Source organism: Silene latifolia, chromosome 1 (genome assembly GCF_048544455.1).
Source record: "Silene latifolia isolate original U9 population chromosome 1, ASM4854445v1, whole genome shotgun sequence".
Classification (NCBI taxonomy): Eukaryota; Viridiplantae; Streptophyta; class Magnoliopsida; order Caryophyllales; family Caryophyllaceae; genus Silene; species Silene latifolia.
In genome coordinates, this window is record NC_133526.1 from 106,255,547 (window position 1) to 106,272,127 (window position 16,581).

Below are 16,581 nucleotides of genomic sequence, written 5' to 3' on the forward strand. Positions count from 1 at the left end.
CGACTCAACCTATATGCTAAAATAAACGTGAAAATTTTGAATTTTAACAATTTTTCAATTTTTATGAGATTTTAAATTTTATATGAAAAATAAACAACAATGCATACGGAGATTAGACGTGACAACAGAAATGCAAATAAAAACAATATGCAGACACAGATATGGATGCATAACCTCCCCAAACCAAACTGTACAATGCCCCCATTGTACCAAAACATGGAAAGGAAATGCAAACTGAAAGAGAAAGAGAGTAAATGCGGAAAAACTCACAAAATGCGCGAATAAAGGGACCTCCCCAAATCGACCATGAACATGGGAGGTCACTAATAGCTCCGAAACATCTTCACCAGAAGCTAAGTCAAGCAATGGGCGTCCAAAACGGCTCGATCGAGAGGAATAGTGGTCGATCGAGTAGAAAAGTGGTCGATCGAGTAATTTTTTTTTTTTTTTTTTTTTTTTTTTTTTTTTTACTCGATCGAGTAGAAAGTTACTCGATCGAGTAACTCGTCTTTCTGCAGCTGAAGGATCGAGTAGAATTCCTGCAAAGACGCAATGAAAAACAGCCCGCAAACTAACTAAGCAAGCATACTGATATAGGTTTATGGTACGAAGACCATTTATTAAAATTGAAATTAAATAAAATGAAAAATAAAATCGCCGGGTTGCCTCCCGGGTAGCGCTAGCTTCAGACAGGTCCCAGCTCGACCTTTTTTTTTTCTTCGAGCCTCTCTAAACAGTCATAATCAAAACAGCTCAAAGCGCGCAGCATGAGATCATACATCTGCACATGTGCTACACAGAAATGTAAGTAGCACCAAAGTGGAATACAGAAATAGGAAATAAAAGTGTTAAACTTTTTAAGCCGAACAAATTTCCTATGAGCGCTCCTAAATTTATCCACAAAATAAAGGAGCGCGGGAGCAATAGATGATAAATTAAGGTCCCGATTCAGATTAGCAATTTTGACATTACAAGTACGGTGAAAATTCGTTAAATTACAAGTCCACATGGGAGGGGGTATAGCATTACAAGAACTAGAACGAGTCAAGCGAGGTAGCATACTTTGAATATTAACAATAATAAAATTACCGCTAATTACCTCAGGTAGGTTGCTCTCAACGTCGGAATCACTGACAAAGGAATTTATTATCTCATCCGTGCTAGGAGCAATTACCGACTCAGCTGTCCTTTCGTCGCCCTCAGTGGAATTCGTCCCGTAAATTTCAGCCTCAAGCGCATCCAACTCGGCTTTAAATAGGGGAGACTCACCGTATCTATTATCATCATCAAAATTGTCGTCTAAAACGACCCCAAGTAACGCATCTAAGCTCCCAATGGCCAATTCAGTCGATTGAGCTGAATAATCACTCGATCGACCAATTTCCTCCTGAATTCCACTCGATCGAGTAGAATTATTGCTCGATCGAGCACTTTTTCCTGGGAAATCACTCGATCGACTAATATTAGTCACTCGATCGAGTGATTCCTCCTGTACAGGGCTGAAATCTTCGCATAAACTCTGGAAATACGATAGAAATTCGTCATCCGAGACATAGAAATCATTCTCAGCATTGGGCAACACGGGTTCTTCATGGGAAAAACCGCTCTTGGTCAAGTACACCTCTTCTGGTTGCCTACCATCCGACTCAGCTGTTAACTGAGCTATTCCAGACTTGATCTCATCGACGTACGCGAAAAATCGTCTATCATATTCTTGCACTAAAGACTTCAGCTCCGCAATCCCTTCTTTCTGTATATCATGAGAATCTTGTTGCGGTGGCCATTGATAGGGTGGATGTGGCGGCACAACTACAGTTGCCTGACTAGCTCGACTGCGCTGCTTGAACGCGTAAACTTCGTCAATCTCTGCCAAACAAGAAACTACATCATCCCCATCAGCACCATATCTCCCGCAGTAAATCACCTGCTGTTCCATATAATAGAACATTGGTGACGAGTCAAAGGTACTCAAGCCTTCCTTTTGATGATTTTTCACCTAGAACTGTCTAGGTAGTACCTGTAAGGCCTATCAAAATAGCACTCAAGGAAAAAGATTAGAACGGCCTCAAGGGAAAAATCCCTTGAGGCTAAAAATAGATAAAATTTGACAAATAAATAAATAGATTGCCTCCCCGGCAACGACGCCAAAATTTGATACTGTCGTTTCGTACCAAAAATAAATACCTAGATTACTACTAACAGAAGTCAGTGGTAAGTAGGGTCGATCTCCACAGGGAGGCGGTTTACTATCTACTTGTCTATTCTATCCGTCTAGTGTCACAAATGGGGGTTTGATTGATTTGGACTAACTAAACTACTGAAGCTAAAGGCAAGAGAAAAGGGATAAAGGAAATTAACAATAAGAGAAAGGAAATATGCTAGGAATCGGTCTACCGTGGCAGCTATACTATCGGATATACTGAGACGATTAAACTATTGATAAGAAGAGCTATGGTCGTCACCTTTCGGTCCTTAAACCGTCCTAGAGCGTAAATAGCTTAGCTTTCACCCTCACTACAATACCCTATTGTAATTAAGCAAGCTTTCCCTTCCAATCTTTCGATCCAGGTCGGGGTTAACTAGATAAATTGGTCTCCTGCATGCATTCATTCGACCAGATAACAATTAAATTGCCTAATACAATTCTCATCGCAAGACTAATCTATTCAAGTCAATTATAACATATTGCTACCACGGCTTCCCTAATCCTAACATACTAAGGGAAATTAGGAATGCATAATGGAATAAACAAGAACAAGGAAAAGAGTAATGAACATAAATTAAAGAGAGTAAAGGAAAGAAAGTTTACAGAAATAAGTCCAGAAATTAGGAACAAAGTAACAGTAACAGTGTATTGGAAATAATAGTAGAGGAGAAGCCCCCAATTATGTCGAAATCCCTTCCTATTTATAAGAAAAATAGGATTATTAACTAACCTAATGACGGAAATAAGCTAAAAAGCCCAAGCCCATAGCGAATCCACTCGATCGAGTGGAATAAAACCACTCGATCGAGTAAACTAAAGCTTAAACCACGCGATCGAGTAGAAAATCTACTCGATCGAGTAAACCATAAATTGAATCTACTCGATCGAGTAGAAAAAGGACTCGATCGAGCAAAATTCTACTCGATCGAGTACTTTCCAGCGACAGTTTCCTGCTTTGCGCACCGAACTTCAAACGGCTGCCATTTCTTCGTTACTTGGGCAAATAGGGTGATTCCAAGGGCGTTGGAAAGCTAAGAGGACAAGATTTCATGTCCAATTGGAATCACCTGAATATCTGTTGTAGACCTCCAGATATGGCTCTTCAAAGTAGGCACTAGCAATTTGAAGTTCTTCCTTTGCTCGCCTAGCTATCTTACTCCTTTGCGCATCTCAAAATAGCTATATTCCCGCTCCAAATTCACTCTTCCTCCAAATGCATGCTAAACGGACGGTAAAAGGCTTGATTTCACTACTTTATGGTCCATTCCTGCAATTAAGACAAAATACACCAAAGTAGCATATTCGGGGCATTTCGTAGCATAAAACCACGATAAAAGCATAGAAATACGTGCATAAAATAGGCTAAAAAGACTATATAAAATGCACGTATCAAATCTCCCCAAACCAAACATTTACTCGTCCCCGAGTAAACTAAAATGCAACTAATGGAATGGAAAAAGATAACTCAAAGCTTGCTACAAATGCCCACTTAAGCCAATTTAATGAAAAGAAACTAACACTTATAGCAAGACAGTCAAATGCAAACGAGTTGTATGATGTTTATAATAAAGCTAAACCGTCGACCTTGCAAGACCTTTAATAATGGACTCTCACGGGTCACTCTTCTCTCATGAGGCAAAGGGTGAACATATATATGTAAGAGAGAAAGAGAAACATAGTCGCTCACCTAGACTACAACCCACATAAACATGCATGCAACTAATATGATAAACAATTCTAACTACCGTACACACATTCCAACCAAACAAGGTCCTGTCACAGCTGAGGGCTTACAAAAATATGGTAAAGTGAGGCAATGGGTAAGAAAAGGCAAAACATTTATGGGAATGTGGAGGTATAGGCGGCCAAGCTAATACCTAAACAAAACCATGTGACAACATCCATTTCCAACTCAATTATGAATTTAAGCACATGCCCTTCATTTGGCGTAAAATCTCACCAAACCAAACTTAACTTACTCCTTAATAAATGTAAATAAAGCATAGGAGTAGAAACCGTCAACCAAACAAACTCTTTTTCGAATTTTTCTTTTCTTTTTTTGGTTTCTCTTTTTTTCTTATTCTTTTTTTTTTCAACTTCTTTTTTTTTTCCTTCTTTTTCACGTTTTTTCTTGTCAACCACCTTTTCTGCATAAATTACCAACTCCGAATCATCAAATACAAGCCAAACTTGATACAAAAGACAATATACCGCAAAACAATCTAAACTAGCTTGACAAGGCATGCTAAATTTGGAATGTAGTTAAGGGACAACAGGCAAATTTGGCAAATGTGGACTTAAATGGGTAAAAATGAAAGAAAGGGAATTGTAAGCACCTCCCTGCATGTGACACCAACCACGAACCCGAATGTATGACGACAAAAAACAATTGAATTTCATATATGTGCAAATTAATGATACATGTTATGCAAGAAGTAACTACTCACAATTCTACATGAAACTGGTCATAAATGTCACCAGTTTAAATGGCTCTAATTCCTTAGAAATTATAAGTAGGTTGCCAAAATCTCAGGTCAAGTCTATATGTTCAGCTAAATTAAACATTAACTCGTACATTATGCAAAAGACAAAGCTAAAAGATAACAGTTTAATGCAATGCTTAAGCAAAAAGACAGTTGCAGTGCAATATCATCATTGAAATCTACCGTTCCGACTCAACCTATATGCTAAAATAAACGTGAAAATTTTGAATTTTAACAATTTTTCAATTTTTATGAGATTTTAAATTTTATATGAAAAATAAACAACAATGCATACGGAGATTAGACGTGACAACAGAAATGCAAATAAAAACAATATGCAGACACAGATATGGATGCATAACCTCCCCAAACCAAACTGTACAATGCCCCCATTGTACCAAAACATGGAAAGGAAATGCAAACTGAAAGAGAAAGAGAGAAAATGCGGAAAAACTCAAAAAATGCGCGAATAAAGGGACCTCCCCAAATCGACCATGAACATGGGAGGTCACTAATAGCTCCGAAACATCTTCACCAGAAGCTAAGTCAAGCAATGGGCGTCCAAAACGGCTCGATCGAGAGGAATAGTGGTCGATCGCGTAGAAAAGTGGGCGATCGAGTATTCTTTTTTTTTTTTTTTTTTTTTTTTTTTTTTTTTTACTCGATCGAGTAGAAAGTTACTCGATCGAGTAACTCGCCTTTCTGCAGCTTAAGGATCGAGTAGAATTCCTGCAAAGACGCAATGAAAAACAGCCCGCAAACTAACTAAGCAAGCATACTGATATAGGTTTATGGTACGAAGACCATTTATTAAAATTGAAATTAAATAAAATGCAAAATAAAATCGTCGGGTTGCCTCCCGGGTAGCGCTAGCTTCAGACAGGTCCCAGCTCGACCTTTTTTTTTTCTTCGAGCCTCTCTAAACAGTCATAATCAAAACAGCTCAAAGCGCGCAGCATGAGATCATACATCTGCGCATGTGCTACACAGAAATGTAAGTAGCACCAAAGAGGAATACAGAAATAGGAAATAAAAGTGTTAAACTTTTTAAGCCGAACAAATTTCCTATGAGCGATTCTAAATTTATCCACAAAATAAAGGAGCGCGGGAGCAATAGATGATAAATTAAGGTCCCGATTCAGATTAGCAATTTTGACATTACAAGTACGGTGAAAATTCGTTAAATTACAAGTCCACATGGGAGGGGGTATAGCATTACAAGAATTAGAACGAGTCAAGCGAGGTAGCATACTTTGAATATTAACAATAATAGAATTACCGCTAATTACCTCGGGTTGGTTGCTCTCAACGTCGGAATCACTGACAAAGGAATTTATTATCTCATCCGTGCTAGGAGCAATTACCGACTCAGCTGTCCTTTCGTCGCCCTCAGTGGAATTCGTCCCGTAAATCTCAGCCTCAAGCGCATCCAACTCGGCTTTGAATAGGGGAGACTCACCGTATCTATTATCATCATCAAAATTGTCGTCTAAAACGACCCCAAGTAACGCATCTAAGCTCCCAATGGCCAATTCAGTCGATCGAGCTGAATAATCACTCGATCGACCAATTTCCTCCTGAATTCCACTCGATCGAGTAGAATTATTGCTCGATCGAGCACTTTTTCCTGGGAAATAACTCGATCGACTAATATTAGTCACTCGATCGAGTGATTCCTCCTGTACAGGGCTGAAATCTTCGCATAAACTCTGGAAATACGATAGAAATTCGTCATCCGAGACATAGAAATCATTCTCAGCATTGGGCAACACGGGTTCTTCATGGGAAAAACCGCTCTTGGTCAAGTACACCTCTTCTGGTTGCCTACCATCCGACTCAGCTGTTAACTGAGCTATTCCAGACTTGATCTCATCGACGTACGCGAAAAATCGTCTATCATATTCTTGCACTAAAGATTTCAGCTCCGCAATCCCTTCTTTCTGTATATCATGAGGATCTTGTTGCGGTGGCCATTGATAGGGTGGATGTGGCGGCACAACTACAGTTGCTTGACTAGCTCGACTGCGCTGCTTGAACGCGTAAACTTCGTCAATCTCTGCCAAACAAGAAACTGCATCATCCCCATCAGCACCACATCTCCCGCAGTAAATCACCTGTTGTTCCATATAATAGAACATTGGTGACGAGTCAAAGGTACTCAAGCCTTCCTTTTGATGATCTTTCACCTAGAACTGTCTAGGTAGTACCTGTAAGGCCTATCAAAACAGCACTCAAGGAAAAAGATTAGAACGGCCTCAAGGGAAAAATCCCTTGAGGCTAAAAATAGATAAAATTTGACAAATAAATAAATAGATTGCCTCCCCGGCAACGACGCCAAAATTTGATACTGTCGTTTCGTACCAAAAATAAATACCTAGATTACTACTAACAGAAGTCAGTGGTAAGTAGGGTCGATCTCCACAGGGAGGCGGTTTACTATCTACTTGTCTATTCTATCCGTCTAGTGTCACAAATGGGGGTTTGATTGATTTGGACTAACTAAACTACTGAAGCTAAAGGCAAGAGAAAAGGGATAAAGGAAATTAACAATAAGAGAAGGGAAATATGCTAGGAATCGGTCTACCGTGGCAGCTATACTATCGGATATACTGAGACGATTAAACTATTGATAAGAAGAGCTATGGTCGTCACCTTTCGGTCCTTAAACCGCCCTAGAGCGTAAATAGCTTAGCTTTCACCCTCACTACAATACCCTATTGTAATTAAGCAAGCTTTCCCTTCCAATCTTTCGATCCAGGTCGGGGTTAACTAGATAAATTGGTCTCCTGCATGCATTCATTCGACCAGATAACAATTAAATTGCCTAATACAATTCTCATCGCAAGACTAATCTATTCAAGTCAATTATAACATATTGCTACCACGGCTTCCCTAATCCTAACATACTAAGGGAAATTAGCTATGCAAAATGGAATAAACAAGAACAAGGAAAAGAGTAATGAACATAAATTAAAGAGAGTAAAGGAAAGAAAGTTTAAAGAAATAAGTCCAGAAATTAGGAACAAAGTAACAGTAACAGTGTATTGGAAATAATAGTAGAGGAGAAGCCCCCAATTATGTCGAAATCCCTTCCTATTTATAAGAAAAATAGGATTATTAACTAACCTAATGACGGAAATAAGCTAAAAAGCCCAAGCCCATAGCGAATCCACTCGATCGAGAGGAATAAAACCACTCGATCGAGTAAACTAAAGCTTAAACCACTCGATCGAGTAGAAAATCTACTCAATCGAGTAAACCATAAATTGAATCTACTCGATCGAGTAGAAAAAGGACTCGATCGAGCAAAATTCTACTCGATCGAGTACTTTCCAGCGACAGTTTCCTGCTTTGCGCACTGAACTTCAAACGGCTGTCATTTCTTCTTTACTTTGGCAAATAGGGTGATTCCAAGGGCGTTGGAAAGCTAAGAGGACAAGATTTCATCTCCAATTGGAATCACCTGAATATCTATTGTAGACCTCCAGCTATGGCTCTTCAAAGTAGGCAATAGCAATTTGAAGTTCTTCCTTTGCTCGCCTAGCTATCTTACTCCTTTGCGCATCTCAAAATAGCTATATTCCCGCTCCAAATTCACTCTTCCTCCAAATGCATGCTAAACGTACGGTAAAAGGCTTGATTTCACTACTTTATGGTCCATTCCTGAAATTAAGACAAAATACACCAAAGTAGCATATTCGGGGCATTTCGTAGCATAAAACCACGATAAAAGCATAGAAATACGTGCATAAAATAGGCTAAAAAGACTATATAAAATGCACGTATCAAATCTCCCCAAACCAAACATTTACTCGTCCCCGAGTAAACTAAAATGCAACTAATGGAATGGAAAAAGATAACTCAAAGCTTGCTACAAATGCCCACTTAAGCCAATTTAATGAAAAGAAACTAACACTTATAGCAAGACAGTCAAATGCAAACGAGTTGTATGATGTTTATAATAAAGCTAAACCGTCGACCTTTCAAGACCTTTAATAATGGACTCTCACGGGTCACTCTTCTCTCATGAGGCAAAGGGTGAACATATATATGTAAGAGAGAAAGAGAAACATAGTCGCTCACCTAGACTACGACCCACATAAACATGCATGCAACTAATATGATAAACAATTCTAACTACCGTACACACATTCCAACCAAACAAGGTCCTGTCACAGCTGAGGGCTTACAAAAATATGGTAAAGTAAGGCAATGGGTAAGAAAAGGCAAAACATTTATGGGAATGTGGAGGTATAGGCGGCCAAGCTAGTACCTAAACAAAACCATGTGACAACATCCATTTCCAACTCAATTATGAATTTAAGCACATGCCCTTCATTTGGCATAAAATCTCACCAAACCAAACTGAACTTACTCCTCAATAAATGTAAATAAAGCATAGGAGTAGAAACCGTCAACCAAACAAACTCTTTTTCGAATTTTTCTTTTCTTTTTTTGGTTTCTTTTTTTTTCTTATTCTTTTTTTTTCAACTTCTTTTTTTTTTCCTTCTTTTTCACGTTTTTTCTTGTCAACCTCCTTTTCTTCTTAAATTACCAACTCCGAATCATCAAATACAAGCCAAACTTGATACAAAAGACAATATACCGCAGAACAATCTAAACTAGCTTGACAAGGCAGGCTAAATTTGGAATGTAGTTAAGGGTCAACAGGAAAATTTGGCAAATGTGGAGTTAAATGGGTAAAAATGAAAGAAAGGGAATTGTAAGCACCTCCCTGCATGTGACACCAACCACGAACCCGAATGTATGACGGCAAAAAACAATTGAATTTCATATATGTGCAAATTAATGATACATGTTATGCAAGGAGTAACTACTCACAATTCTACATGAAACTGGTCATAAATGTCACCAGTTTATATGGCTCTAATTCCTTAGAAATTATAAGTAGGTTGCCAAAATCTCAGGTGAAGTCTATATGTTCAGCTAAATTAAACATTAACACGTAGATTATGCAAAAGACAAAGCTAAAAGATAACAGTTTAATGCAAGGCTCAAGCAAAAAGACAGTTGCAGTGCAATATCATCATTGAAATCTATCGTTCCGACTCAACCTATATGCTAAAATAAACGTGAAAATTTTGAATTTTAACAATTTTTGAATTATTATGAGATTTTAAATTTTATATGAAAAATAAACAACAATGCATACGGAGATTAGACGTGACAACAGAAATGCAAATAAAAACAATATGCAGACACAGATATGGATGCATAACCTCCCCAAACCAAACTGTACAATGCCCCCATTGTACCAAAACATGGAAAGGAAATGCAAACTGAAAGAGAAAGAGAGTAAATGCGGAAAAACTCACAAAATGCGCGAATAAAGGGACCTCCCCAAACCGACCATGAACATGGGAGGTCACTAATAGCTCCGAAACATCGTCACCAGAAGCTAAGTCAAGCAATGGGCGTCCAAAACGGCTCGATCGAGAGGAATAGTGGTCGATCGAGTAGAAAAGTGGTCGATCGAGTAAATTTTTTTTTTTTTTTTTTTTTTTTTTTTTACTCGATCGAGTAGAAAGTTACTCGATCGAGTAACTCGTCTTTCTGCAGCTTAAGGATCGAGTAGAATTCCTGCAAAGACGCAATGAAAAACAGCCCGCAACCTAACTAAGCAAGCATACTGATATAGGTTTATGGTACGAAGACCATTTATTACAACTGAAATTAAATAAAATGCAAAATAAAATCGCCGGGTTGCCTCCCGGGTAGCGCTAGCTTCAGACAGGTCCCAGCTCGACCTTTTTTTTTTCTTCGAGCCTCTCTAAACAGTCATAATCAAAACAGCTCAAAGCGCACAACATGAGATCATACATCTGCGCATGTGCTACACAGAAATGTAAGTAGCACCAAAGTGGAATACAGAAATAGGAAATAAAAGTGTTAAACTTTTTAAGCCAAACAAATTTCCTATGAGCGCTCCTAAATTTATCCACAAAATAAAGGAGCGCGGGAGCAATAGATGATAAATTAAGGTCCCGATTCAGAGTAGCAATTTTGACATTACTAGTACGGTGAAAATTCGTTAAATTACAAGTCCACATGGGAGGGGGTATAGCATTACAAGAATTAGAACGAGTCAAGCGAGGTAGCATACTTTGAATATTAACAATAATAAAATTACCGATAATTACCTCAGGCAGGTTGCTCTCAACGTCGGAATCACTGACAAAGGAATTTATTACCTCATCCGTGCTAGGAGCAATTACCGACTCAGCTTTCCTTTCATCGCCCTCAGTGGAATTCGTCCCGTAAATCTCAGCCTCAAGCGCATCCAACTCGGCTTTGAATAAATTGTCGTCTAAAACGACCCCAAGTAACGCATCTAAGCTCCCAATGGCCAATTCAGTCGATCGAGCTGAATAATCACTCGATCGACTAATTTCCTCCTGAATTCCACTCGATCGAGTAGAATTATTGCTCGATCGAGCACTTTCTTCTGGGAAATCACTCGATCGACTAATATTAGTCACTCGATCAAGTGATTCCTCCAGTACATGGCTGAAATCTTCGCATAAACTCTGGAAATACGATAGAAATTCGTCATCCGAGACATAGAAATCATTCTCAGCATTGGGCAACACGGGTTCTTCATGGGAAAAACCGCTCTTGGTCAAGTACACCTCTTCTGGTTGCCTACCATCCGACTCAGCAGTTAACTGAGCTATTCCAGACTTGATCTCATCGACGTACGCGAAAAATCGTCTATCATATTCTTGCACTAAAGATTTCAGCTCCGCAATCCCTTCTTTCTGTATATTAGAAGGATCTTGTTGCGGTGGCCATTGATAGGGTGGATGTGGCGGCACAACTAAAGTTGCCTGACTAGCTCGACTGCGCTGCTTGAACGCGTAAACTTCGTCAATCTCTGCCAAACAAGAAACTGCATCATGCCCATCAGCACCACATCTCCCGCAGTAAATCACCTGTTGTTCCATATAATAGAACATTGGTGACGAGTCAAAGGTACTCAAGCCTTCCCTTTGATGATCTTTCACCTAGAACTGTCTAGGTAGTACCTGTAAGGCCTATCAAAACAACACTCAAGGAAAAAGATTAGAACGGCCTCAAGGGAAAAATCCCTTGAGGCTAAAAATAGATAAAATTAGACAAATAAATAAATAGATTGCCTCCCCGGCAACGGCGCCAAAATTTGATACTGTCGTTTCGTACCAAAAATAAATACCTAGATTACTACTAACAGAAGTCAGTGGTAAGTAGGGTCGATCTCTACAGGGAGGCGGTTTACTATCTACTTGTCTATTCTATCCGTCTAGTGTCACAAATGGGGGTTTGATTGATTTGGACTAACTAAACTACTGAAACTAAAGGCAAGAGAAAAGGGATAAAGGAAATTAACAATAAGAGAAGGGAAATATGCTAGGAATCGGTCTACCGTGGCAGCTATACTATCGGATATCTTGAGAGACGATTAAACTATTGATAAGAAGAGCTATGGTCGTCACCTTTCGGTCCTTAAACCGCCCTAGAGCGTAAATAGCTTAGCTTTCACCCTCACTACAATACCCTATTGTAATTAAGCAAGCTTTCCCTTCCAATCTTTTGATCCAGGTCGGGGTTAACTAGATAAATTGGTCTCCTGCATGCATTCATTCGACCAGATAACAATTAAATTGCCTAATACAATTCTCATCGCAAGACTAATCTATTCAAGTCAATTATAACATATTGCTACCACGGCTTCCCTAATCCTAACATACTAAGGGAAATTAGCTATGCATAATGAAATAAACAAGAACAAGGAAAAGAGTAATGAACATAAATTAAAGAGAGTAAAGGAAAGAAAGTTTACAGAAATAAGTCCGGAAATTAGGAACAAAGTAACAGTAACAGTGTATTGGAAATAATAGTAGAGGAGAAGCCCCCAATTATGTCGAAATCCCTTCCTATTTATAAGAAAAATAGGATTATTAACTAACCTAATGACGGAAATAAGCTAAAAAGCCCAAGCCCATAGCGCATCCACTCGATCGAGTGGAATAAAACCACTCGATCGAGTAAACTAAAGCTTAAACCACTCGATCAAGTAGAAAATCTACTCGATCGAGTAAACCATAAATTGAATCTACTCGATCGAGTAGAAAAAGGACTCGATCGAGCAAAATTCTACTCGATCGAGTACTTTCCAGCGACAGTTTCCTGCTTTGCGCACTGAACTTCAAACGGCTGCCATTTCTTCGTTACTTGGGTAAACAGGGTGATTCCAGTGGCGTTGGAAAGCTAAGAGGACAAGCTTTCCAGCCAATTGGAATCACCTGAATATCTATTGTAGAACTCGAGATATGGCTCTTCAAAGTAGGCACTAGCAATTTGAAGTTCTTCCTTTGCTCGCCTAGCTATCTTACTCCTTTGCGCATCTCAAAATAGCTATATTCCCGCTCCAAATTCACTCTTCCTCCAAATGCATGCTAAACGGACGGTAAAAGGCTTGATTTCACTACTTTATGGTCCATTCCTGCAATTAAGACAAAATACACCAAAGTAGCATATTCGGGGCATTTCGTAGCATAAAACCACGATAAAAGCATAGAAATACGTGCATAAAATAGGCTAAAAAGACTATATAAAATGCACCTATCAATATTATTTATGGTACCATTTTTTCGCTCGGCCTTACCATTTTGTGGTGACGTATGTGGGCAAGAAAATCGAAACAGCATACCATGACTAGCAAAGAATTTGTGAAAGGAGGAGTTGTCGTATTCGCGACCATTATCACATTGAAGAGTTTTAATGGAGCAATTAAACTGAGTCTTTATCGTGTTGTAGAAGGTGTGAAAAATAGTATATACATTCGATTTATTTGTAATTGGATAGGTCCATAGGAAATTAGTGTAATCATCAAGAAATAAAATATAATATCGATGGCCTAAATTACTTGGAATCGGAGATGTCCATAAATCGGCGGGTCTGTCTAATCCAACCCTAAACCCTTTCCCGTCCCGTTTTAGGATACCCGGGCCCCTATTTTTAATCCCGTCCCCAAAAAGGGGTTCACTCTGCCCCTCTAGGGTGTCTTTAGGTTTTCCTCCCGTTCGATTGACAATAGTAAGGGAAAGGGTTTAGGCTTGGATTAGGCGGACCCGCGGTAGTGGTCCGCCTAATCCAACCCTAAACCCTTTCCCGTCCCGTTTTAGGATACCCGGGTCCCTATTTTTAATCCCCACCCCAAAAAGGGGTTCACTCTTCCCCTCTAGGGTGTCTTTAGGTTTTCCTCCCGTTCAAATGACAATAGCAAGGGAAAAGGTTTAGGGTTGGATTAGGCGGACCCGCGGTAGCGGGTCTGGCTAATCTAACCCTAAACCCTTTTCCGTCCCACTTTAGGAAACCCGGTCCAATAGACTTAATAATGGCCTGGGTTTGGGGTCCAATAGACTTAAGAATGCATGACTTGTAGATGCATCAAAAAGCAATCGATTTGCATTAACCATGCTTATATATGCATGAAATAAACTACCTTTCTGATTCTCCTTACCGGTGGGTTTGGGGTGCAATTGACTTAGGAATGCATGGACTAACCTTGTATATGCATGAAATAAGCTATCTTCCTAAAGCTAATCAGTGTTTGGTTTGGCGTACAATAGTCTTATGAATTCATGGACTAACCTTTTATATGCATCAAATAACTATCTATGTGCATTAAACAACTTTGTATATGCATCAAATAAGCTGTCTTCCTGAAGCTAATCACTGTTTGGTTTGGCGTACAATAGTCTTATGAATTCATGGACCAACCTTGTATATGCATCAAATAACTATCTTTGTGCATTAAACAACTTTGTATATGCATGAAATAAGTTGTCTTCCTGAAGCTAATCACTGTTTGGTTTGGCGTACAATTGTCTTATGAATTCATGGACCAACCTTGTATATGCATAAAATAACTATCTATGTGCATTAAACAACTTTGTATATACATGAAATAAGCTGCCTTACTAATGCTAACTACTTTGACAGATAATCCTCTCAAACCAAATACTACAGCAGCAGAGGCAGAACAAATTTCACCGCGTCGACGGAGTCCGCGTGTTAAATCCAAGGTTCACGAGGAAGTCGCACCAGATTTGCCTCCTAACAAGAATAAGAGGAAGGCTGCAGAAACAAGCAAAGGCCAACGCAAACTACAAAAATAAGAAAGCGTTCTGACAATTATAAGCCTCTCCTCACTCGGATGAGTCCTTCCTTGATCACTAATTTCATCAAGTTGGGGCCATCCGAAAAGCAAATTGAAGCCATCCACAGTATGGGGTTCGGAGGTTTGTTACAGCTTAAGTCAGAAGAAATCAATGGCCATTTGGCCAGATGGATTGTCGAGACATTTAATCCGTTCAACTGTTCATTGATGAACCGCGATCTTGTTATCTCGGATGAGGATGTCCACGTTGCAACTGGACTTCCTATGGGACCGATTGACTTTGTTTCAGCTGGAATGTTCTGTAAGGAAAAGGAGTACACAGAGGTTGTCAAGAGGTATAAGGCTCAGTTTACCACCTCATATATTACGAAAAAGGTTCTCTTAGATAAGATGATGGAGCAACGGGATGGTGGAGACGATTTCAAGAGGAATTTCCTCATCTATATCGTCAATGTTCTCTTGATGGGGGTAGTAGGTGATCATCCGAGCCCTCGGATATTAAGCTCCCTTTCAAATCTCTCCGATGTCCCTAACATGAAATGGTGCAAATTTGCAGGGTCCCATATGATCAGCAACGTCATGTCGTGGAAGGTGGATATAGCTAATTCCCCTAAAACTTATTTTAAGGGACCGATTCTGATTTTCCAGATTATCTACTTGGATAGATGTATTTTCATGACGAGAATGGTGCGTTGATCATTTCCCTTATTAGCGAATTGGACGGATGAGAAAATTAGAGAAAGGGTTAAGTTGGAGAAGCATAAGGGGGGCGGCATTGGCAAGGGCTCTGTTGAACCCATATTTACTTATGTTGTACCTCAACATGAACGTGAACCCGCACTGCACTGCACTCCAACCCGAACTCCGAACCTCGAACTCAACTCGAACTCAACTCGAACCGAACCCGAACTCGAACCTCGAACTCGAACTTGAAGTTGAACCGATTGATGAGAGGAAAGAATACATCAAGGTTTTGGCAAGCACATCCATTCGACTTGCAGACATTTATGGTGACTTTACCAAAGCAGTTAGAAATGCTATGTGTAAGGCTCCCACTTTCCCGGCTGTCACGCAAATGTCAAAGTTGGCAGATTGTTTATTTGAAGGATTTTCCCTTTCATAGTAGAGTACAGAAGAAGGTGAAAGGGAAGGTGCTGAATGTGAAAGGGCGGGTGCTACCAAGGAGAAGATGGAGGAGGATGAAGTGGAGAAGGACAATGAGAAAGATCGTAATGAATTGAAGGAGAGAAAGGGGGAGGGGGCAGTGGAAGAGGAGTTAAAGAAGGATGAGGGTAAAGTGGAGGAGGAGGAGGAGGAGTTGAAGAAGGAGGAGGTTGACACGAGTTGTGCAGATGATGCGTTTCTAGATAATCCCACTGTCATGGCTGAATTAGAAGGGATCCTTAATAATGCATACACTCATGTTGGCAAGGTGTTTGATTCACATCATGAAAATTTGTGGAAGGAAAAAAAGGAAAAGAAAAAGAGGCATAAGGCGCTTCTGGAAGGACCGTCTTTCAGCCTTTTTAGTGGTGATGATGCACCATATAAATCTCAAGAGTTCCTTGAGTCCAGGTTGCAGGCTGCTTCAAGTGTTCCTCATTCAAGCACAACAACTATGCCGTCTGTTCCAGTAGTTCGTCCTTTATCGCCAATGTCCCCAATTCTAATCTCGTCCTAACCATCCTAACCATCGCATATAGTTATCT